We start from the raw sequence: 23,910 nt of genomic DNA on the forward strand, positions 1-23,910 counted from the left end.
TTATGCATTAGCTGTAGCGTTTTCATACTCAGAAACTATGATCTTAATACCTTAGTGATTGATAAAGTTTTGTCTTTTAAGTCAAATATTGAAGTTGCAGATTTTTTGGCGGTTTCAGTGCTTCATAGCCGGGTATACATATTGTGGTATTCCTTGCATATTGATTTTTGTGTACAGCGTAATTCTCAAAATAATTATGTTTACCTAGTTTATTTTCAGGTCAGAGGTCAGGGCCTGGGGAAAATTACGGCAGTTGGTATCGTGCTGCCCTTCTGATGTGGAAAATAATACTTTATTTATTCACCGCTAATTGCCTTTGTGCTCTGTGCTAAGTTCTCTTGTTAAGCAATTTTAAAGATGATTTTAGGTAGAATTTATATGCTCATCCTTGCATACATTATGATGATGTAGTATATTAAGAATTTTATATTGAATCCAAGTTTAGAAACAAAAGCTTCTTTATTTTAATAGCATCATAAAGTGATCGAATGGAGTGCAAATTTAACATCCTTGTTCCCTAAAGTAAAGTAAAATATCCTTATGCAGTAGGACTGATGGTCCAGATGAAGGAAAGTTGTCTTTGAGCGGAAGCCAGTAGATCTGTGGTATTTATTGGATATTATTTGAGTATCTGCTTAATCATTGTCTTCCTATGAGTAAAGAAGCTTGTCCCTCACTCATCATTATTTGTTTGTTTTTTCCGGAGTTCATTGGTCAACATTTTGTTTATCCGTCCTCATGGTCGATGGCCGCATTGCCCTTGACTGCAGTGATTCTGTGTTTGTTTTGTTCTCGGCGGAGGAAGTCTTCAGCGACCCTTTTCCTGAATGATGTTTGTTTGCTCTCCACTGGACGAGGTCCTTTTGCTTCTCCTAAATTGTGTGTTTTGTTTCCGTTATTTTTTTATGAGCTGAGTATTTTTCTTGCTGTTCTGCAATTCAATTTCGTTATTCGATTTAATGTAAGCCTAGGTCGCATGTTTGTACAAAAGATGTTGCAGAGAGAAAATTTGAGTCTTTCGAATGAAACACTCAAAGCTCACAGTGCATCAGTGATTGTAGTCGAAAGCATTTGATTAGGCTACCTGCCTTTACTGCTACAGTGACAGGAAGGTGATTGTACGTGTTTACATGGGAGTGAGAGAGAAGTATTTTGAGTAACCGGCCCTCTTGTAATGATATTTGCTGATGATGCAACATTTTAAATCCATGTGATGCATTTGGTGGTAATTAATTCGTACATGCGTTTATTCCTCTCTGAATGAATGGGACGATAAGCTACTCGACTCTGCCGGATATTCTGCGTGTTATCTTGACTCACCTGGCCAAGTGGCTTGTTGCTCGTTGGCAGTTTGTGATAACACCTAGGACATCTGTTATAGTCTACAGAAGTTCCTCATTGGACGGGTTGGTATCGTTCTCGACTAACACTATGTTGGGCCCGCGTTCGATTCTCTAACAGGCCAATGAAGAATTAGAGAAATTTATTTCTGGTGATAGAAATTCATTTCTCGTTATAATGTGGTTCGGATTCCACAATTAGCTGTAGGTCCCGTTGCTAGGTAGCCAATTGGTCCTTAGCCACGTAAAATAAATCTAATCCTTCGGGCCAGCCCTAGGAGAGCTGTTAATCACCTCAGTGGTCTGGTTAAACTAAGGTATACTTAACTTTATAGGCTACAGGAAGCTTAGAAGGATCTGTATTCAGGCTTAGACGAACGAATGGCCGCTGAAGCAAATGACTTTTAGTCTCTCTCTCTCTCTCTCTCTCTCTCTCTCTCTCTCTCTCTCTGGTAGACATCAGAGGTGCCTCACACTGAGGGACCTGGGGCAACGGAACGAACTGTAGGGTTTGTAAGGTCTCTCTCTCTCTCTCTCTCTCTCTCTCTCTCTCTCTCTCTCTCTCTCTCTCTCTCTCTCTGTTAGACAGCCTTAAAGAGGCGGACATTTCAGCCACGCTACTGAACAGCACAGTTAATCGTAGAACAAGCACGTGCTTGAGACAGCGTTATTATTACTCTATATATGGCATTCAGTACATACATAAAATTTGCAGTATCATATCGTCTCTCCCTCTGCTTACCTTATTTTCGTCACTTCACTTCCATCGTCCTCAGACTTCACAATTTTGCGACCCTTTTTTATATCTATATTGAACGTGCCCTGCAAAACAGCTCTGAAATGCGAAGACATTAATTTTATTATTTCTCTCTTCAGAGCAATGTCGCCTCTTGCCAAGGTTATGCTCCTGGTATTCGAAAAACAGGTCTCTTTATATTTTCTCAGAATATTGTTGTTTTCTGTGCCGTGCATGCTTTCTTTCCCGTCAGACGTATTCCTCCCTGCATAATGGTGCGTGTCTTGCAACACAGCGCTTGTCATTGTCTCTGCTCGCTTCGCAATACTGTCTTGGGTTCGTTGAAGCAGTTGTGATATTCCTCTTGCAAAATATTTCCTTATTCGTCTGTCAGGTGCGCTTCCACAACGGCTGTGCCTTTTCTTACAAATTTTGATGTATTTTGTTTCTCCTGTAATGGGGGTTGTATAAGGCAGTTTCGCTGATAAGTAAATTTTAGTATTTACGAGTTTTGCGTTCCGTGTACGTAAAGTTAGATAAAATTCAGAAGTATTTTACTGTAGTTTCTCTAATTTAATATTATTTCTGAAATTTATGGGTTACCGTATTCCACCTTTACGCTTGTGATTCCAATCATGGTGACTTTGCAGTCATCTATTTTATGCTGTGCCACATCCCGGGAAGTGGTTTTCACATTGCATTCTCCCTAACTTCAATGTTTTTGTTTACAGTTTCCCATCGTTTTAATTATTACCCGTGAAATTCTCTTAACCGATTATGTATCCTCAGCCTCTGAATCTACCCCTCCATAGTAGCAAGTTGCCAGGAAAATCGGCGTTGTGGACGATGAACGAAGTTCTTGATAATTCGGTACAATCATTTCATGTGACTGAACTGCATGAATAAAGTTCGGAGAGGAAAAGCCGGCGAATGTAGCAGCTAACCACACGGACCACTATGGCGTGTCAAAACTGATTATAGAAAATGCTAGCCTTACATAAAACAATACCCAACCCATTTTTTAATCATTCAGACGCCATTCATAAAACATATTATGGTAATTTTTAATAAGCCTGACCGAGATTGTAAAAAGGTTTATAAAGCTACCATATGTAAACTAGAGATGGAAGCATCACCCAAACATCGGCGATATTCATTAAACTTATGTTTATTGAGTCGTTAACTTTTATTTTATGTGCATCTTTTCCTTCGGGACTAAACACGTCTGTAAGTGTTGCGTGTGGTATTTTGCTTTTAACGCTCCTGCTTTAAATCAAAGGCTGCCTCTATTCTACTCGTAAATATCTCTAACCTTTGCTAAAGTTTAATAATTTTTCATTCTTTTGTAAAATAGTTTATTGGTAGTACGCAATGTATTATAGGTCAAAAACGAAATTCAGAACTTATACCCTGAAGAAATGTGACGATAGGTCTAATTTTATTGTTATCCAGAAAAACCATTGATTTTTTTTTAGCATCTCATTGAGGCAGAGCAAACGGTTGTACTCGTATTTCCCACAATGCCGAGAGGCACAGTATCTTAGTCGTTGATGTCGTGAGCATTTTAAGTGTTCCCTGAAATTTCTCAAATTTTGATAGTGCATCATTACATATGCTAGTAAGCGTTGGACCGTAATTTAACAGTCTCCTAGCCGAAGTAGAGTCGGTATTAGTTTGCCAATAACTTCTAGAGGAAAAGGGTATTTTATAAAAGTAGTAGTGTGGGGAATAGAGCTACGGCTGAGATATACTAGGTGTGACTATTAAATAACGAGACTGATTAAATAACTCACCTTTATTTATATTGTATGTATTAAAAATTTATTGTTTGTTCCCTTCAATATACGTTCCATTTGCAGTCTTCTTTTCCACTGGTCGAAGACATGGAGGAAATCAGTTTCTGTCAGCTGTTTCAACACATCCGCCGTTTTCTTCTTTACATCAACTGACCCAAAGCTTGTCTCTTTAAGCACTGATTTAACTTTGGGAAAAGATAAAGGTCGCACGGTGGTAAATCGGGTGGATATGGAGGATGTTTAAGTATAGTAATGCGCTTGTCGATCAGTCACCACGCATGAGACTTTGAACACCCAATAGATTGGAATTCAGCTAGAGTTGTTTTTAAGAGTTCTTCATTGCATGACAGATTGTTGGTCGAAGGATGCCTCATTAGTTCTTTTAGCAACATGAATTTGAGCGAAGATCTTTTTAAGATGGACGAATTGTTAAAAAGCTTTATTCTTAAGGATGCAAGAGTAAAACAAGTTGTTAGATTTTTTATAAACGGGTAGTTTTGTAGTGGTATTTGTAGTAATTACATATTTCCACTAAGTATGTCTTTGTTTTTTGAAGAATTATGTTAACATACTTGAATAGCTTGTTGACATATTTTATTGTTATCTTTGACCCCATATTGCTTTCTTGTATATGTTATTTTCTTAACTTTGTTTAGTACCCTGAAGATGACTTTGGAATAAAAGTTGAAAGTCTTGGTACCATTTCCTTTTATTTTCACGTGAGGAAAATAAAAGTTGTCTTTGATTAGATCGATACATGTGAAGGTATTTAATTACGAACGGTAAAATGTCAACGGAAAACCGCTTTTCAGCTTCCATTTTATTTTCGTGGAGGAGAACTATTTTTTCCCCTTCCTCATCCCGAGTACGATGTGTACTCTGGAACACCTGCCAAGCCTCAAGCTTTCTGGCTTTATACCGAAATCACGAGATTTTCATCACATTTTATCACTTCACAGTGTTCTACATAAAGTCTTTATCGTCGCTTTCTAGAATTTTAGTGTTTGCTCTTGCCATAACTCCTTTATACGTTTTAAGTTAAAAGAGGAAATAAAATGTGTGCAGGATAAAACGGAGACGATCTTTTTGGGGACTTTTCGTCAATATAGAACATGTTCTTAGTTTTATCATTTGCTCTCTCTCTCTCTCTCTCTCTCTCTCTCTCTCTCTCTCTCTCTCTCTCTCTCTCTCTCTCTCTCTCTCTCTCTCTCTCTCTCTTATTTATGAACTTAGTGCTTGAATCTATCAATCTGGAAGGGAGTTTCCATCCGTATTTCATATCGTGTCGTACATTAGTTTCTGTCGTGTGACCACAAGATTGCTGGGGATATGAAACAATTTCGGCATTCTGTCGCAATGAAAAAATAAAGATTTACAGCTTGATCGATCGGATATGCTATACTCTGCCTTTTTTCCGTTATTTTTTACTCAAGTTATTTGGGGGGATGCGCGCGCGCACACATATTTATATTTGTATGTATATTTGTTTTATAAATATATATATATATATATATATATATATATATATATATATATATATATATATATATATACATACATATATGTATGTATGTATGTATGTATGTATGTATGTATGTATGTATGTATGGATATATTCATTTGCGAATATTTTGAGCGTACAGATTTGTTCTAGGTTTTAACATAAATATCAGGCAGAAAAAGTGACTACATTTAACACTGGAAGAGCAGAAGAGTGGGCTTAGAAGTTCACGAAAGGCTCCTTTAATAGCAACTCTCAAATTTACCCTGTGGAAACCTCCACTTAAGGTATTGGTTTGATGGCTGTTTTGTTTTCTCCTTGCCTATGATGTGAGGTTCTGTCATTCTGGGTCTCGTAATTCCTGTAAAGTGTCTCTCATTAAAAAAACAGTTTTGTCATTTCTAGGGGATTAATTCCACTTCTGTAACTGATCATGAAGGTGAAGTCCGGGAATAAGAAAAGGAGACGAGGTTGATGTCTTGACCCCTCACGGTACTACCACCCATAAGTAACCTCTAAGACTTAGAGAGAGAGAGAGAGAGAGAGAGAGAGAGAGAGAGAGAGAGAGAGAGAGAGAGAGAGAGAGGTGTGTGTGTGTGTGTATTACGCTCCTTTTTTAAGAGGTTGACAGTTTCTGGAGTAAATCTGTGAGGTAATGATCTTCCCGCCTCCTTGAATCTCAGACTGACACCTTTGCATTGTCCTTGTCAGGCATCCGATGAGAACAGAAGCTTCAGTAAGACACAAATTTTATATTCTATGGCCCTAGTGATTTTGTGTCATGTCTTGAGTTTCAGTGGACCAGATTAATACTCTGCATGTATTTAACATTTGTTACTATGAAATCTGGATTAGATTCGTTACCTCAGATCAGTCTTGTGCAGATTAAATTTTAATATATTTTTTTACAAATAATATTCAGTATATATGACTTTTCATTGTTAACATACATATGGATGAGCAAACTTTGGAGCAGACGTTTAGCAACATACTCTTGGTTATTGAAGTGAAATAATTGAGCTGCCATGTAGAAAGCTCCATTATATCATACATATACTTTGTGGGGAATGTATTCGATAAACCAGCGAAGTTGTTTCACAAATGGAAATTAATAGATTTTACGTTTGAATTAGCCCCTCTTTATCAAATAGCAGTTCAGAAGGAATGATTTCTCTAATTTTAGATATGTTTCGTTTACAAGTACTGTACCTCTCGCTAGGATTTTCTTTTTGGGCTGTTTTTCAGGCCTTTTGTGTAGTATGAACTTGAGCGTTTAGACACGTGAGTTTACAAATTACTGTCAGAAAACACTGTTTTTTCCTTGTAATTTGAATATGTAGTTAACAATAAATTTGCTATATTTTTTGTTATTTAAAGTTCGGTACTGTAGTAGTAAATACCTGTCAAGCAGCTTGATTCACAGCGACCATCGCCTGTATTTGTTCTCATATACTCTCCGCTAGTGGGAGGATCTGGCAAATGGAATGGCTGTTTACTGTTCTCTAAAAGATCACACAAATATGGTCTGCCTTCCTTTTCATTCATTTATAAACAAAACCCGTAGATCTGGTAGATCCTATGAAGCCACTTTGACACTTCAGCTATCCAAACAAAACAACAATTAGAGCATATATACCCTTTGTGGTAATTAATCAGAAATCAGGTACGTGAATACTCCTTTTTCAGGAATGGATCTCTCTGGGATATCATTAGACTGTAGTGGAAGGGAATAAGGGGTTTATTGATCACATATAAGATAACGTGAATAAATCACCAACTCATGCCTTTATATCCAGCGTTGTGACGTGATCGTTCCTAATACGCTTATTTCGTCTTTCCGTTGTAACGCATTGGTCGCCGTTCATCAGTTTCTACGAAGAGCCGATTAGATGGACCGTTTACCGGGGAGTAAATTCCTTCGCATAAAATGGATCGGATTCTCTTCTTTCAAAAGGCTGTGCTTTTTATCCACCTTTTCCTTTATAGAAGCATTTTCTGAGCTCGGTGCTTTATGTTTCAAAGCACTGGATGCGAATTTCAAATAATGTCCATCTCCAGTAGGTTGGCCTGTACAGGCTATGTAGTTTCAGGTAAATTTATTTTTCCTAACGAAATCTTTTATTTTGCCTAGAAATTTTCTCTTTAAAGTTCTTAGTGAAATGTGAGTGCAAGCGTTTTCGTGAAAGGTTTTTCATTTGCTTGATGCGCACTAGGGTTATACTGGTATAAGTGCATACAAACAAACTCATGTTTTTAATTGAAATTGAAACCGATCGGGGAAAAAAAAGAGGTCATTTTCAAAAGGTGAAACTTGTATCCTTTCAATTCATCATCTTTAGGACCAATGGTTGGGTGTTATCTGCATCCGTAACCAATTGATGCTCTGAGAGGGAAAGGGGAGAAGGGTCTCCCTCAGACTCAGGGAGGGGGAAGTCTTGGTGAGGGGAAGAGCAGATTCAGCCGATACTGCTCTATCCGGTTACCGATAATGTGATATCCCTCGAAATTAGGGAGTTGGTCCGTTATTGACGGATGGTTAAAGCCCTTGTAGCTACTTGATATTTTGAATGACAAGATCTTATAGCAATTTTCTGGTCTTAAGTAAGTAATCCAGTGATCATTTCATGAACTTCATTTATTATTGATTGTATAAGAAAATTATAGTTGTGTTACAGCTAGTATAGAGAGTCTCTCTCTCTCTCTCTCTCTCTCTCTCTCTCTCTCTCTCTCTCTCTCTCTCAAACGCACATCTTGTATACTAACTTACTGGTTGTTGGTTTTCGTGAACTCTTAATTTCAGTGAAATGACATCGATATGTTTGAAAGAGTTGGCCCAGTTTGCCACGAGTGTAATTTTTGAACTATGTACCCTGCTTGATTGGGTATGCTGTATCAACTCACCTAAGTGTGAAGTCTATAATTATTCATTTCTGATGGACCATTAATGGTTCTCTGCCATAATTTCATCGCCCTTTCCAAAGTCTGCAATTTTTTGTATTCGGAATTGTGTTCAGGGTCGCATCAAATAACTATTTTTGTAGTTTTCCAATACAAAGTTTTTTTTCAGTACAATAGGAGCAATATTTATGTCCATGTGATCCTGAGTGAATGCAAAAAATATACATAATTTTTGCAAGTATATGCATGTGTGTATGTATATGTGTGAATATTTTTACCGAGCAAACAGATGTTATAATATTATCCACGTGGTAATTAGTGAGGCAGATAACAGAAAAATCGTGGAAATGATGATACAAGCATCAAATTTGGCACAAGTGCCCTCAAAGGTATACTCATCAAATCTGCCCGATTGGCCAATTGAAAATCCAAGATGGCGGCCATTTTCAAGATAGCCACCAAAATAACCACCCGAAGTAAATGTTTTGCTTAGAAATGTTTGTAGTTGTCTGATTTGCATGATCTAAGTGTGGATTCCTATGTTTTCAAACCTGCTGAACTACATTTTCCTGTTTAAAAAGCACTCTGAGACATATTTCTCAAGATGGCCACCAAGATGTTTGTCTTTCTTTACGTAAGTTTTGTCCCAGCTAGTACATTTTCAAAGTTATGCATACCGTGCTGCTGTTTCTCGATCTACTACTGTTCACATATGCAGCTGCAGAGTGATGTACAGGGAAGCTCTGCCTGAGAGCACTTGCATCTTCCTTTGCGAACCTTCTTACAGGAGCACTTTGTCAATTCTTGACAGCTTGCTGCAATGGGTGGTAGTGTTGTCTAATGTATCTGCCATGCTTCTCCTTTCTGCGTCCACCCCCATTTAGCTGGACTGCTCATGTGTGGATTACAGTGCGTTGCCTGGCCCCAGATGATCCCAGCCTGGTAGGCTGTGCGCTTTGCATGTTCTCTGAGGGCTGCCGGTGTTGGTGGAATTGAGTTGTATGGCCTCTGCTTCGGGCAAACAGATCTAGTCTTGCTTCATCCACACCAGTGGCTGCACTTGATCTGTCGTACATGAGGACAACGAATATTTCCAGCCTCTGCATGTCAAGATCATGAATCAGTGCTGGATGCTGGCTGAGATTGATGAATGTTTCAGTAATATCATCAAATACATTCCAAGTCTGCCATGCAGATTTCTTCGCTTTCCCACGGAAGGCAGACACAATGTTACATCCAATGAATGTGTGAAAGTAGGGGATCCCTCTAGCTTTCTAAAGCCCAATTGCAGAAACTACCTCATGGGCTGGAATCCATCGCATATGGGCTCCTTGGCCAAAGGCAATCCACATTTCCTGAAGACCTAGTTTCTGGAAGGATGGCAGTACAGATATTGCTATGACTAGCACATCTGTGTCATTAGCCTTGATGATTATAGACTTGCTCCCATCAGTCATTGCATCCCTAGCCTGAACAAATATTTGACACTCAGCTTCATCGTGACAACATGGGGACACAGCATCCAGAGACTTCACTGTATTGCTAATGGCATCCTCTCCTTTTGTGACGATGACTGTGCTTGTCGTTTCTGCTTCACGCATCTTTTAACCTTCATTTTTGACTCTATATCTAGTTTGAGTGGCTCATGTTCATCACCAGGATTTCCTGTGGTTGGATGCTGGAAAATAGACACACTTGTACCGTGTACAGATGTTTCAGCTGTGGTCGCAGTCGGATTGTGATCTATGTTGTCAACTGCTCCAGTTGTGAACAAATTCTTTCTCAAGACTGGGAGACAGATTACTCCATCTTCCACATACTGTGCAACAACTGCTTCTCCTAACTGTGCTGAGATTCCTAGGACTCGGTCACATGATATGCTGAGCCCATTCTCATGGAGCATTTCAATTATTTGTCTCTTCCTCATCTTGGCAAACACATACAGGCCCATGTAGACTGCAAAATGTGGTTCCCGGTCCTTGGAATGCCTGTGGACATCCGTTCCTTCCTTGTATTTGGCGAAGCAGTTGTACTGTAGAAGTTGTGATATAGCAAAGTCTGATTTCAATGCTCCATGATGGAGTTGGGACTTGATGTCTGCACCATGTTCGATCATGCACACAAACTGAAGCAGTGATGGTGGCACAGCCTGTTCTAAGTCTTTGTCATGAAAATAGCTGCTGGAATTCGACTTCTGACGGAGCATGTCTTGTCTTATTATCCTGGTGGTTTTTGCTAGATGGATCGCTTCACCATAACCGGATGCTTCTGATAGGATTGAACATACATCAGTTTCAACAGCCAACAGAACTTCTTGTCCTTGGCGATTAGCTTGCAGCTGTGGAATGTGTAAAAGCAGCTGATCCTTGAGTCAAGTGGGATGAACATCAGGCGAGTCAACACCAAGCTGTTCCAGCCTCTGCTTGTAAAGCTTGGTCAAATCAGCAAGCTTGAAAATCGGTGGCCTCTCACTGGCATTTTTCATCTTGCAGATGTAGGTGACTAGTTTAGAGAAAGCAATTGGATATGCATCCCTCCAGTGTTCCTGTGCTTTTTCTTGCTCCCGCACCTTTAGGTATGCACGTTCTCGGTTATACAATGCCACCAAAGAGCCAGGGTGATATTTCACTTTTTGGGCTACGACATCTCCTGCACTTAGTTTGGCGAGAAGTTTTGGCACATTCATTTTTTCTCCTATTCACTTGCATTGTCATTGCTTCTCTAAGCTCCCCTCCTTCAGTTTCGCAGAAGAAGCATTCTTTTGTTTTAGTTTCTTGGAGCTTTTGTGGAATCTTACTTCTACTGCCCTCATCACTAGTACCTACATGACTTGCACTTTTTTCAGCTCGGTGTAACTTTGTGTTGTTGAACAGAAGCCTGCAACTCTTATGATATTGTGCCTTATTTTTTCTCAACGTTTCCTCTATCCCAGAACCTTCGTCAAGTCTTGCAGGGTCTAGCTTGATTGGTAGCGCATTGAGTGAGTGAAACAGAGGAATATTCTTTGCCAGGTTCATATATCCATCATCCCCTCTTCTGGCAGGATTGGCCTGGGGAGATTTTAGATCTTCTTTCTTAACCTCCTGACATAGACAACACTTGGTCCAGTCTGTTTTCCATCATCGTCCAGTAGAGTTCGCATCCATGATTACAACGATGTTCAGGGTTGACGGTTTATCCTTTTACCACCCTGTACACGTATAATATTATAATAGGCCTCTTATGTCCTGTAATATACAATAGGCGCTTTCCTGTATGGGATACAACTAGGTTCTTGCACTTTGCCATACACCTAGTCCAATCGTTCATCCAGTGTCATAAGTCCCGTGCAATCTGTACACCATCCAGATAACTAAAACTCTGTTATCCTTGGTTCAGCTTTCCCGCGCTGGCATGTCCTGTCCATTCAGGTGCGGCTGCCTAACTGATTTAGGGTTGATTAGGCAGCATTTGGGATACTAGTAGGTTGTTGCAGTATGATGCTTACATAAATTTCCTACTTAGCTGACACTGAACCCCATCCTGAGTTTCACAGCAGTGATGTCACCAATGTGCCTTGGTAGTGCCCAACAATCACTCCTTTAATACAGTGCCTTAACCATGTTATAAACTAGAAAATATACAACAGCAGGCTTAAAAACATAGGAATCCACACTTAGATCATGCAGTTCGGACAGCTACAAATATCTCTAAGCAAAACATCAACTTCGGGTGGTTATTGTGGCGGCCATCTTGAAAAATGGCCGCCATTTTGTATTTTCAATTGGCCAATCGGGCAGATTTGATTAGAATCCCTTGGAGAACAAGTGTGCCAAATTTGATGCTTGTATCCTCATTTGCACGATTCTTCTAAAAAATTACTCTTATCTGCCTCACTATAATGTATACATTTTATACATATTGTATGATATATAAAACTTATACGCTTTTCTACTCCTAAAGGCTTCACTGCCGTCTGCAACGTTAAAGCATGTTGAGACGGCTTGAGAGATATTTAAATATTTTTATATTTAATGTAACCTACTGCGATGTCTTTAACGTTAAAATATGTTGAAGTAGCACAAGAGATATTTAAATATTTTTTTGTATTTGAGATACGGCAGTATAGTATCTCTTGATTTATAGTGAATCTCAGGGAGAAGAATGTTGCAATAAAAATAATAATAATAAAATTGGCGAAAAGTATTTGAAGTTTGGGCGTCAAGCGCTTCTGCCTAATAAGCAGTACTGACTTGGAAGTGGTGAGTCATTACCTCCAGAGTTTAATTCAAGTCTAGTTCTGGAACGTTGCACGTATTCACAGCTAAACTTTAGAGGCTGAAATTCGACTAAGGTAGTGGTTTTCAACCTGTGCCATGGGCAGTTCTGAGGGGGCCATGCCACGGGCATCTTCAAAACAGTATTTAAAAAATGAAAAATCATTTACAGTAAATGCAGGTCAGTGCTTTCTATCATAAATTAAAAAGTGTAATGTGGGTTTTGATTACATTGCACAAAATTTATTTGCTGTAAATGCAGGCCAGTGCTTAATTTCGTAAGTGAAAAAGTGTAATTTGAGTTTTGATTACAATGCACATGATTTATTTACAGTAAATGCAGGCCAGTTCTTTCTTTCATAGATGAAAATGTATAACTAATAAAGTGTCCTGAAAAATAATTCCATAAATGAAAATGTAAAACTAATAAAGTGTCCTGAAAATGCTTTATAATAATTCTCTTATCATCATTACACAATTCTGAAGGGCAGTGGACCATGAGTATTTGTGGATGCAAAAAATGGGCCATGGGCACAAAAAAGTTGAAAACCACTGGACTAAGATAAAAATCAGCGAAAATTGAATGCTTCATATGGTTACCTATTCATTGGTCGTACTAATGTAAAAATTTTGAAGCTCGCAAGGTGGAACCGTGAGAGGATGGTGTTTCAAGGGGCTGATATAAAGTTGAAACGGTCTAAGGAAGGTACCAGCAGTGTTGGAAATCTTGCAAGCGTAAGCAACAGGCCTTCTATCAAGGAATATTGAATTGACATCACACTCGTGAAAGCAACAAGTTGGAACAAAGAGTATAGTGAGAAGCTGAAGCAGACTAAATTACTAAATTATGACATTTAAACTAGAAAATTTTCCCGAATGACGTTGACGAGTAAGATCTTTAGTAGTTTCCTTTATAATGAAATCTCTTCATTATGAGAGAAAATTATGAGACATTTTGTACAGATGATGTGTAAGTCTTGCGAGGATTCGTGTGTAGCGCCCACGTGTGTGGGCCTACACACACCTACGACCACGACCGCCATTATCCCCCGATGAGGAATCCGCGAGAGAAAGCACGTGGTCGAGAGAAACGCAACTTCTCTCGTACAACTTTTATACATATATCTTCATCATTATTGTCACGATCTATATATTATTACCACTGTGTGTATTGTTATGCCAGCTTTCCAACCATATGTGTATGATCTTCAATCAAATGTTCTGTAACATTTTATATGTATGTTTCTGTCTGCGAACAAACACAGATGCTTGAAATTATTTAATCCTTCTCGATCTGTCAGAGGCCGGAAGCTACATTGCGGCTCGCACGAGCCCTTGACCTGTGTGAATCTCACTCTGCCTCACCTCACACGTGTATACATTGATACTGTATACTTATGTATTTGGAGAGGACTTGGAAGAATCCAAAACCAAAAATCATGTAAATTGTTGCTAACGTTTGAAAGTTTTAAGTCACGACAACTCGTCGAGACTCAATAACCGATAAAAGAGGTTCACGTCACACAGCCACTTTTTTGCTCGTTTTTCCATCATCCGTTTTGCCTTGAGTTGTCCCATCGCATTCATCGTAACATGATAACTCCGTTGCAGTTTTCACGGATGGCTCAAAGTCAGATGCTGGTGTCGGCTCTGGAGTGGCCTTCCCTGATATAGAAAGAAGTGAGATTATCTTCCTTTGGATTTATTTTTACATCAGAACTGCATGCAAGTCTAAAGGTCTTAAAGGAAATTTCAACTGAAATTGGAAATAGCTTTATTATATGTTGTGACTCGGGCAGTCATTAGAATCTTTTAACTCTTTAAACCATCTTATTTTAGAGATATTGGAATGACTGTTTTTAGTGAAAGGAAGAGGTAAAGAAATACATTTTTGCTGCGTGCCTTCCCGTGGGATTCTTGGGAACGAGGAAGCTGATCAGCTTGCTAAGTCAGCAGCCACCTCCCCAGAAGATGTGTACTACCATATCGAGAGGTATATCCTCTAGTCTAGTAAATCAGAAAATTAAAAAGTTTTGGTAGTCCCTTTGGGATAAAATTTTAACGAATAAAAAAATGCGCAGTATTACGTCATTAGTGTCTCTTTGAGTTCTTGATGTCCGGTGAAAACCCTCCATTCTGCGATGACTGTATTGTGACCTTGACTGTGAGACATTTGCTGGTCGAATATCCCAGTCTTGGGAATTTCGGGCGTAGGTTCCTCTCTTGAGGACGTGACAGAGATGGACATTTCATCTTTGCAACGGAGAGGACTGTAATTTAGAGCAGCTATACGAGTATATCTGCTGTATGTTAGGGAGGCGGGCCTCCTCAACAAAATTTAGATCATGTACAGTATATGTAGTATATGTATGTGTATTATATATGTTTACAGATATGATTATCTATATATATACATATATATATATATATATATATATATATATATATATATATATATATATACATATATATATATATATATATATATATATATATATATATATATAAATATGTATATATATATATATATATATATATATATATATATATATATATATATATATATATATATATATATATATGTGTGTGTGTGTGTGTGTGTGTGTGTCTATTCTTACATGAAACTCCATTTAAACTTATTTATTTATCTTTCTAATTTCCTATTTAATTTTATTACGGCGTCAATAACCTGCATGTTGTGACTCCAGTTTTAATAGCCAAAAAATCGATCAGTCAACCAATCAATCAACACATATGCAGTTGAATGCCCGCAGCTTATCGGTGTTACACACCGAAGATATTAATATGTTTATACACGTTTGGTATCTTTATGAGGCAACTCGGGTGTTGTATATATATAAAGGCTGTTTCCTCATGGTTTCGGTTGATAAAGTGCTGTAAAAGGTTTTCAGTTTTATAATCGACACAGATTTTACCTACCAAATGTATTTATACACTAATGTAAGGATGCCGCTGTCTGTTCTATGTAAAGATATATCCTAAAATCATTGGGTATCTGCGCGTGTACCCCATTAATTGAAAGTTAGAGACAAGAGTCTTCTGTAAGTCTGATCATTCCTTCATTCCATTTACCTCTCAACTGCGAAATTCTCAGCCTTCTTTCTATCTGAATCTTTTAGTTTACTTTTTTTTAAAAAGACCCTTCTTTTAACCAAGATTAACCTTAAAAAAAGTAATTGCTTAATAGGAGAGCTTTGCTCCAACTCAGCAAATGCATCTCGTGTCAATTTCTCTGATTTTCCACAGTCGTTTGTTCACCATTCTCTTGATAAATCGTCGCTTCAACTTCTCTTTCCTCTTATCCAACAATTCTTTCCTCTTCTCGGAGTGTGTCACCAACCATTATTTATATCACATACTACACACACACACACACTATATATGTGTGTGTGTATGCGCGTATGTGTTATCTTTTTGTATAAATAAATAATAATAATAATTTAATTAAAAATCACACTCAACTACAGGTTCACCAAATTTACTTGAGGTAAAATCTGTGAACTTGGTTGCTGTAATTCCGTGATCTGCTTGCTGTGCTAAGTTGTAAAGCTTAATAATAATAATAAAATATATATATATATATATATATATATATATATATATATATATATATACATACATATATATATATATATATATATATATATATATATATATATATATTGTACATATATAAAATATTTGTGTGTATGCGCGCGTGTGGATGTTGTTGCCTTTGAATTTGTAAATTTTACCATTTTTCTTTTACTTGTTTCGGCTTTTATTTGGTTTTGTGACTTAGCACAGCAAGCTGATCACGAAATTACAGCAGCCAAATTCACTGAATTTACCTCAAATAAATCTAGTGAACCTTTATTTGAATATGATTTTTAAACTGTATTATTATTACTACTAATTATTTATATCATAATATATATACTCTCTCTCTCTCTCTCTCTCTCTCTCTCTCTCTCTCTCTCTCTCTCTCTCTCTCTCTCTCTCTCACACACATGTATACAGTATATATATATATATATATATATATATATATATATATATATATATATATATATATATATATATATATATATATATATATATATATATATATATATATATATATATATATATATATATTATATATATATATACACATACTTTCTCTCTCTCTCTCTCTCTCTCTCTCTCTCTCTCTCTCTCTCTCTCTCTCTCTCTCTCTCTCTCTCACATACAACGATATATTTATCATACCTCCATATGTTTTGATTCACTTTCATTTAAAGCCTTTCGATTTTAGTGTAAGGGTTTTCCAGTTGGCTGTTCTCAAATTCGAGTATTCCTTGCATTCTCGAATTAAGGAATTGTTGGTAATTGGTACTGTGGTTCCTTTTTCATATGTCTGATGAAAGTTCGTCTAGGGTTATGATTTCATTCATAGTTGACTGCATTTGATCAATTCATGTTACAGTCGTTATCTTGAAGATTTTCTGCATAATTATGACAGTCAACCCACCGTCCCTTTTCTCTCTTTGTTTTATGAAAACGATGCAAATATTGCTTGGTTTTCTTTCAATCCGATTCCATCGTTGTTGGAAAGCCTACCGTCCGTTGAGAATTCACCAGCCTCATATTGGAAACCAATACTACTGAAAAAGGGCAAATAAGATGATGCAGAAAGGGAAATGAAACGAAAGTGACAATTTGCGCCGTGACTTTATTAGCTTTATTATCTTTATCAAGTATTTCCTTTTCAGACCGTGTTTATTGAAATGTTAAGACTACCAGGTCATTGTTATCTGCTTTTTTGTTGAATATATTGTATAATATTTAATAACTTTCGTATACTGAATAATTAGATTACTTGTCCTCGTAAAGCCTAGTTTATATGAAATGTAATCTCTCGATTATACAGTATTGCAGTGGTATTTAACTTGGTCTGTATTAGCATTTATCGATAAATACATTTGTCAACATTAACCTTAATGAGTGTCATATTAAATATTTTGAGAAGTTTTCAAGTGATTTCTTTTTAAACTATTTTAGTGACAAGGATGTGACACAAAGAAAATTATCTAATTCTCTAAAAGCGAAAAATGTGGCTGTGGCAAAACTGATGAATCAGCTATTCACTTCCATTCCCATGATCATCGAGGGGTCCTGGCGACTGTTATAAGTTGATTGGGAAAAGACTGATCGCTCTATTTAACTAGCCAGGAAACCTTAGAGATGTGTAGGTGCGAACAATGGGGCCCTGATGAGTTTTATTAACCGATAACTTTTTTTTTTCTGTATAAGAAAGCTATTGAGATGGCCATTTGTCTGTCCATCCGCACTTTTTCCTTCCGCCCTCAGGTCTTAAAAACTACTAAGGCTAGAGGGCTGCAAATCGGTATGTTGATCATCCACCGCCAATCATCAAACTTCTTAAATTGCATCCCTTTAGCCTCAGTAGTTTTTATTTTATTCAAGGTTAAAGTTAGCCATGGTCGCGCGTCTGGCACTGCTATAGGTGCCAACAGCACAGGCCACCACCGGACCGTGGCTGAAACATTATACACCGTACAGAAAACTCGATTGCGCCAAAGAAACTTCGGTGCAGTTTTTATTTGTTTATAGCCAGTATGCATTGGTCGTTCATGCCTTTCACTGATTTCTCCTTCTCCTGCTTCCACTTCTCTCTTTTGCTTCAATTTGATTTTAGGAAGAACGGAACGGGTAAAAACATGACTTCAATTTTGCTATTTTTCCTGTTGAAACATACACGAATCTCTTTCTTCTTAAGTAGAGTTTTCTGGTTATTTCAACACATATACACACAAACACACACATACATATATAGGGCGATTACATGACCATTTTTGTATAGTTCCATTGTAAATTTGTTCGTAGAAGCCCTATGCACGGGGATTGACGTAAGAAACTGTACTTTTCGTAAACCCTTTCGTTGTACACTCGGCAAGGAAAGTGAAGATACAGTTTTTTTAATCTTCGGACATATGTTGCTAAATAATGAGGCATCTGGCAACTTTAGAAAGGGGAGGAGCTTCAGTCTTATTGAGTTTGTTTTTTGCTTGACCTCCTATAACTTTCAATCATATTCTACGGTTCTGAAATCATTGATACTTAAATGCAGTAGTAAGCTTTACAGTATTCGTTCAAGTTGTAATTTGCAGCGACAGTTCTGAGCAAAAGAAACATTTTTCCACATAATCTACGGAATAACCTTGCACATATGAATTTATGACACCACAATGAACGGAATGCTTGCATAATCGGAAACGCGATCTTCCATAATGAAATCAAGAGTTAAATTTGAGCAATGTCCAACGAAAAACTTGGGGAACAATAAAGGAACGAATGCAATGTTATGAGAGAGAGAGAGAGAGAGAGAGAGAGAGAGAGAGAGAGAGAGAGAGAGAGATAGGGTTGCTGTTGTGTAAGCCTAGGCCTATATGTAGAGCTACTCATTTATTATTTTTTTCTTTTAGAGATTGAGCGAGACTATATTTGTATAGTATGCTTTAGCAATGGAGAGAGAGAGAGAGAGAGAGAGAGAGAGAGAGAGAGAGAGTTGCTGTTGTGTAAGCCTAGGCCTATATGTAGAGCTACTCATTTCATTATTCTTTTTCTTTTAGAGATTGAGCGATACTATATTTGTACAGTATGTTTTAGCAATGAGAGAGAGAGAGAGAGAGAGAGAGAGAGAGAGAGAGAGAGAGAGAGAGAGAGAGAGAGACTATGGCAACGTTAAGAAACATCCAGTTACTTGTGTTTTCAACGGCGAAGTTAACGCGGTACTCCGCACATCATAGAGAACGCTCTTGTGGATTGAAATAGATTGGGTCAACCTGCCCTAGCTGTCACAACATTTACTGCCATTAATTTCAGCTGACCTTTAACACCGTGAAATACAAATATAAATCTATAAAAATTAAAGAAATTATCATTACCTCGTATGATGATGCAATAATAAGCCTGTTCATAACGGAAAACGAGTAAATATTGCCGTTCTGATAAAAAGTACTACACCGAGATATCCATACACTATCTTTTAGATCTCTATGAACGAAGTCATCTGAGAAATTCTGATTACTTCGGACATGCATGGTGTTTTTAAGTATCTGAACTTTTTTGTTTTGCAGATTTAACATATATGATATAATTTGCATTGTATTTTCATATTCTAGAGTAAATTTACCGTGATTATCTGTTTTCTGTAAGAAAAAAAATTAAAATTCGATGAACGAAATCTAAAGAAAACTGTATCTTCACTTTTCTTGCTGAGTGTACATGTATATTGAAATATATATATATATATATATATATATATATATATATATATATATATATATATATATATATATATATATATATATATATATTTATTATCTGCTATGATATGCATATACTGCAGACATATTGCACACACAAAAACACACACACACACACACATATATATATATATATATATATATATATATATATATATATATATATATATATATATATATATATATATATATATATATATATATATATATATATATATATATATATATATATATATATATATATATATATATATATATATATATATATATATATATATTATATATATATATATATATATATATATATATATATATATATATATATATATATATATATATATAATACATACATATAGTCTGTTACAATATGCACATGCTACATGTACAATCGAAACGGTTTACGAAAAATATTGTTGTTTATGTATGTCCCTATGTATAGGGCTTGTAAGAACAAATTTATAGTGAAACTATCCAAAATTGGGCATGCATTCGCCCTTACATCTCTCCGTCTATACAAATGCTTGTTATTGAAAAATCTTCAGAGATTCTTGTGCTCCCATCCCAAACAAGTAATGTTATGTAGAGAAGAATTTTCAGCAGAATCCCGGATCCTTTCAAAATACGGTGTCGAAATCTATTCGTATTTTTGTCCTGCCAACGTGGGCGCACGATCCTGGATGTTTTCAGTATATTCCTAGAATTGCAGTTGAATCTCTTTTTCCGTCCCCCACCTTTCAGTCCCCCTCCCCCAGTCCTTTTACTTCGTATTAAAATCTGTCTTGCAGTCTCCATGTTTTAATCCTTTCATCTGTTTCACTTTATTTAGTCGTCCTCCTGTTGTTAGTAATTATTTCATGTGTTTGTATATCTATTTTTGGATCCTGATTTCCCGGAAGCTGTGAATAGAATTATTGTCTCAAAGCAGGTTTTTGAATTATATATCATCTTAAAGCGTTGTAATCATCTGTCAACTACGCCGAGAAAACGACGCAGTAAATCTGTTAGAGCATCATGGGGAGTCCGTGTACATCAGGTTCTTTAATGTGTTTCTGTTTCACAATTTTGCGTTTATGGACTTTCTTTTTATTACCTTCTCATATTGGGATGAGGCAATATTATTATTATTATTATTATTATTATTATTACGCGATGAATATAAACCCGTATAGCTTAAGCAAACAAAATTCCCACCAATAGAATGCTTTGAAATCTACAACTAGAATCTCCGCCACCTTGTGTCTGTAAATTTCTAATTGTAGGAAGATTACTTCTTGAACTAGTCATATAGTCAAGGATCCAGATTTACTTTTCTTCCGTGTTTCCTTTTTCTTTTATATTTCATTATTTCCCTCCCAAGAAATAGGAACCGAGAAACTTTTAGAAGAGAATGCTCTCTCTCTCTCTCTCTCTCTCTCTCTCTCTCTCTCTCTCTCTCTCTCTCTCTCTCTCTCTCTCTCACACACACACACACACACACGCTGGCACGTACAGCAAATAAGAATCATAACTGGCAAAGATGTATTCAGAGGAAAAGTTACAGACTTCTGCTTCTGCCTTCCAATCACATCATTTATCTAGTCTTTAATTGTTTCAAAACTTTTTTAACTGTCTCTTTCTATTACCTTGATGAATCCTTCTCACTCTACCCCTCGCACCATAGTCATTTTCATATTTCTTTTGTTTTTAGAACAAAGTTCGGTTCTGCTGATGAAATCTTTTTATAATCCAGAAATTATGAAGCAACGCAGAATTATGAACTTCCGCTGTAAGAGATGGACGTAGACGAATATGCAACAAGTCATCTTTAGACAAGTAAATTCTGGTGAATAGGAGACAGGAAAAATATATAGCATACTTTACTATTCTTCATCGCTAAGGATTATTTTCATTCAAAGGAAGAACTTTGATTTGAAAATTGAAATAATTTGATGACTCGCGGGTTTGTTGATGCGAAAAATTAAAACAATTGCTGTATATCTAAATCTCTGAAAGTCTATGAGCCAAGAGGTGAATTTGAACGAAAATCCCCATCCCCACCCCATGAATTTGAATAAAAATCCCCATCCCCACCCCTTGAATTTGAATAAAAATCCCCATCCCCACCCCATGAATTTGAATAAAATTCCCCATCCCCACCCATGAATTTGAACAAAAATCTCCATCCCCACCCCATGAATTTGAACAAAAATCCCCATCCCCGCCCCATGAGTTTGAACGAAAATCCCCATCCCCACCCCATGAATTTGAATAAAAATCCCCATCCCCACCCCATGAATTTGAACAAAAATCTCCATCCCCACCCCATGAATTTGAACAAAAATCCCCATCCCCGCCCCATGAATTTGAACAAAAATCTCCATCACCACCCCATGAATTTGAACAAAAATCCCCATCCCCACCCAATGAATTTGAATAAAAATCCCCATCCCCACCTCATGAATTTGAACAAAAATCTCCATCCCCCCATGAATTTGAACAAAAATCTCCATCCCCGCCCCATGAATTTGAACAAAAATCCCCATCCCAGCCCTATGAATTTGAACAAAAATCCCCATCCCCACCCCATGAGCTTTAACAAAAATCCCCATCCCCGCCCCATGAATTTGAACAAAATACCTAATCCCCCCCTCTCTCTCTCTCTCTCTCTCTCTCTCTCTCTCTCTCTCTCTCTCTCTCTCTCTCTCTCCGTTTACTTTTGAGTTTTCATCCTTTTCTATATTATCTTGCATTTGAATAATTACCTTGGAATAAAGATAATTATATGCCATTACCACATCCGAGAGCGTTGTCCAAGTAAAGCAGTAGATTGGACAACTTTTCAAGTATGCATTTTTTTAAGGGGTCCCTCAACTTGATGGTTTGCTTGCTGTATGTTTGGGACTGCCTTGGTTAACTTTTTTTATTTTATTATTTTTTTTTTTTTTTTTTACTTTTTTGTCTCTGTACATAAACTTGTATTTTCTGAAAGTCAGTTTATACATCCCACTTTTCTCCCTAGCTTTAATCTTACAAGACTATAAAGGGACGTTTTCTTTGGGCGATAAAACCTCTCGCCTAAACAGAAGCACGAACTTCATTATGGCAGCTCATAGAAGTAAATGGGATCTTCCTTTGTTTTTTATGGAGTTCTTTCAAGGGAGAAGGGAAAGCGTTATTGATGAGGGCTGTTATACGTTCACCGACATGAAAGGAAATGGGGACTGAGATTTGCAGCCAGGAAAGGTACAGGGAACCAGAGCAAAAACATTGGAATATTTGCAGATGTAAAAAATAAAATATTGTTATTAAAATGTCGTAAATCATGTTTAGTGACAATTTCATGTTGTTTCCTATATGCTGTTAATAGGGATGAAAGGTCATGAAAATGAGTGTAGTTAAGTTTTTAGTCTTTAGGATTATTACAAAGGAAGGTAAAGACACACATTGTTTTTTTAAACCTAATATTCGGAGAGGTTATTCATGTGTATTTAAAGCAACTTTGTTTTTATTAACTCGCTTCTATAAAATTAAAAATTGCATTTGCTGATTTTTATTTTGTTCGTTTTACCTGACACGGAACACTTTGCGGTTGTTTTAGTATCAAGAAAAGAGTTCTGTGATCTAATACACCACCATGTATTTTGAATAAACTATATCTCAGCTCCTGTATACAAAGTCGATTTGAAAGTGAGACAAGTAACACCGTGATAAATTTTCCAAGGCTGTTGAGAGATTTGTCACTGATTGTGTTTCAACTAGTTTCGGGAAACGATATTATCAGTGCTTGGCCTAGTCTAACTTTCTCTACTGATTGTCTGGAATTTATCTACTTACTTTTCTCTATCTGTCTAAATATCTGTTTTTATGTATGTATTTAACAGACAAATAGAAAGATGGAGCCACATCCAAAGCGTCATGTCTTGACCTAGCAATCAAGTAACCCAAATGAAACGGCCTCTTCCTAATTGTGTTGGCAATATGGAGGCGGGTGAAGGGGGCGCCTTATTAGAGCTTCCGGTTGTTATGTAGCCGAATTAGTTCAGTTACAGCCATCGCCGGGCTCTCTTCCCCCC

Source organism: Macrobrachium rosenbergii, chromosome 12 (genome assembly GCF_040412425.1).
Source record: "Macrobrachium rosenbergii isolate ZJJX-2024 chromosome 12, ASM4041242v1, whole genome shotgun sequence".
NCBI lineage: Eukaryota > Metazoa > Arthropoda > Malacostraca > Decapoda > Palaemonidae > Macrobrachium > Macrobrachium rosenbergii.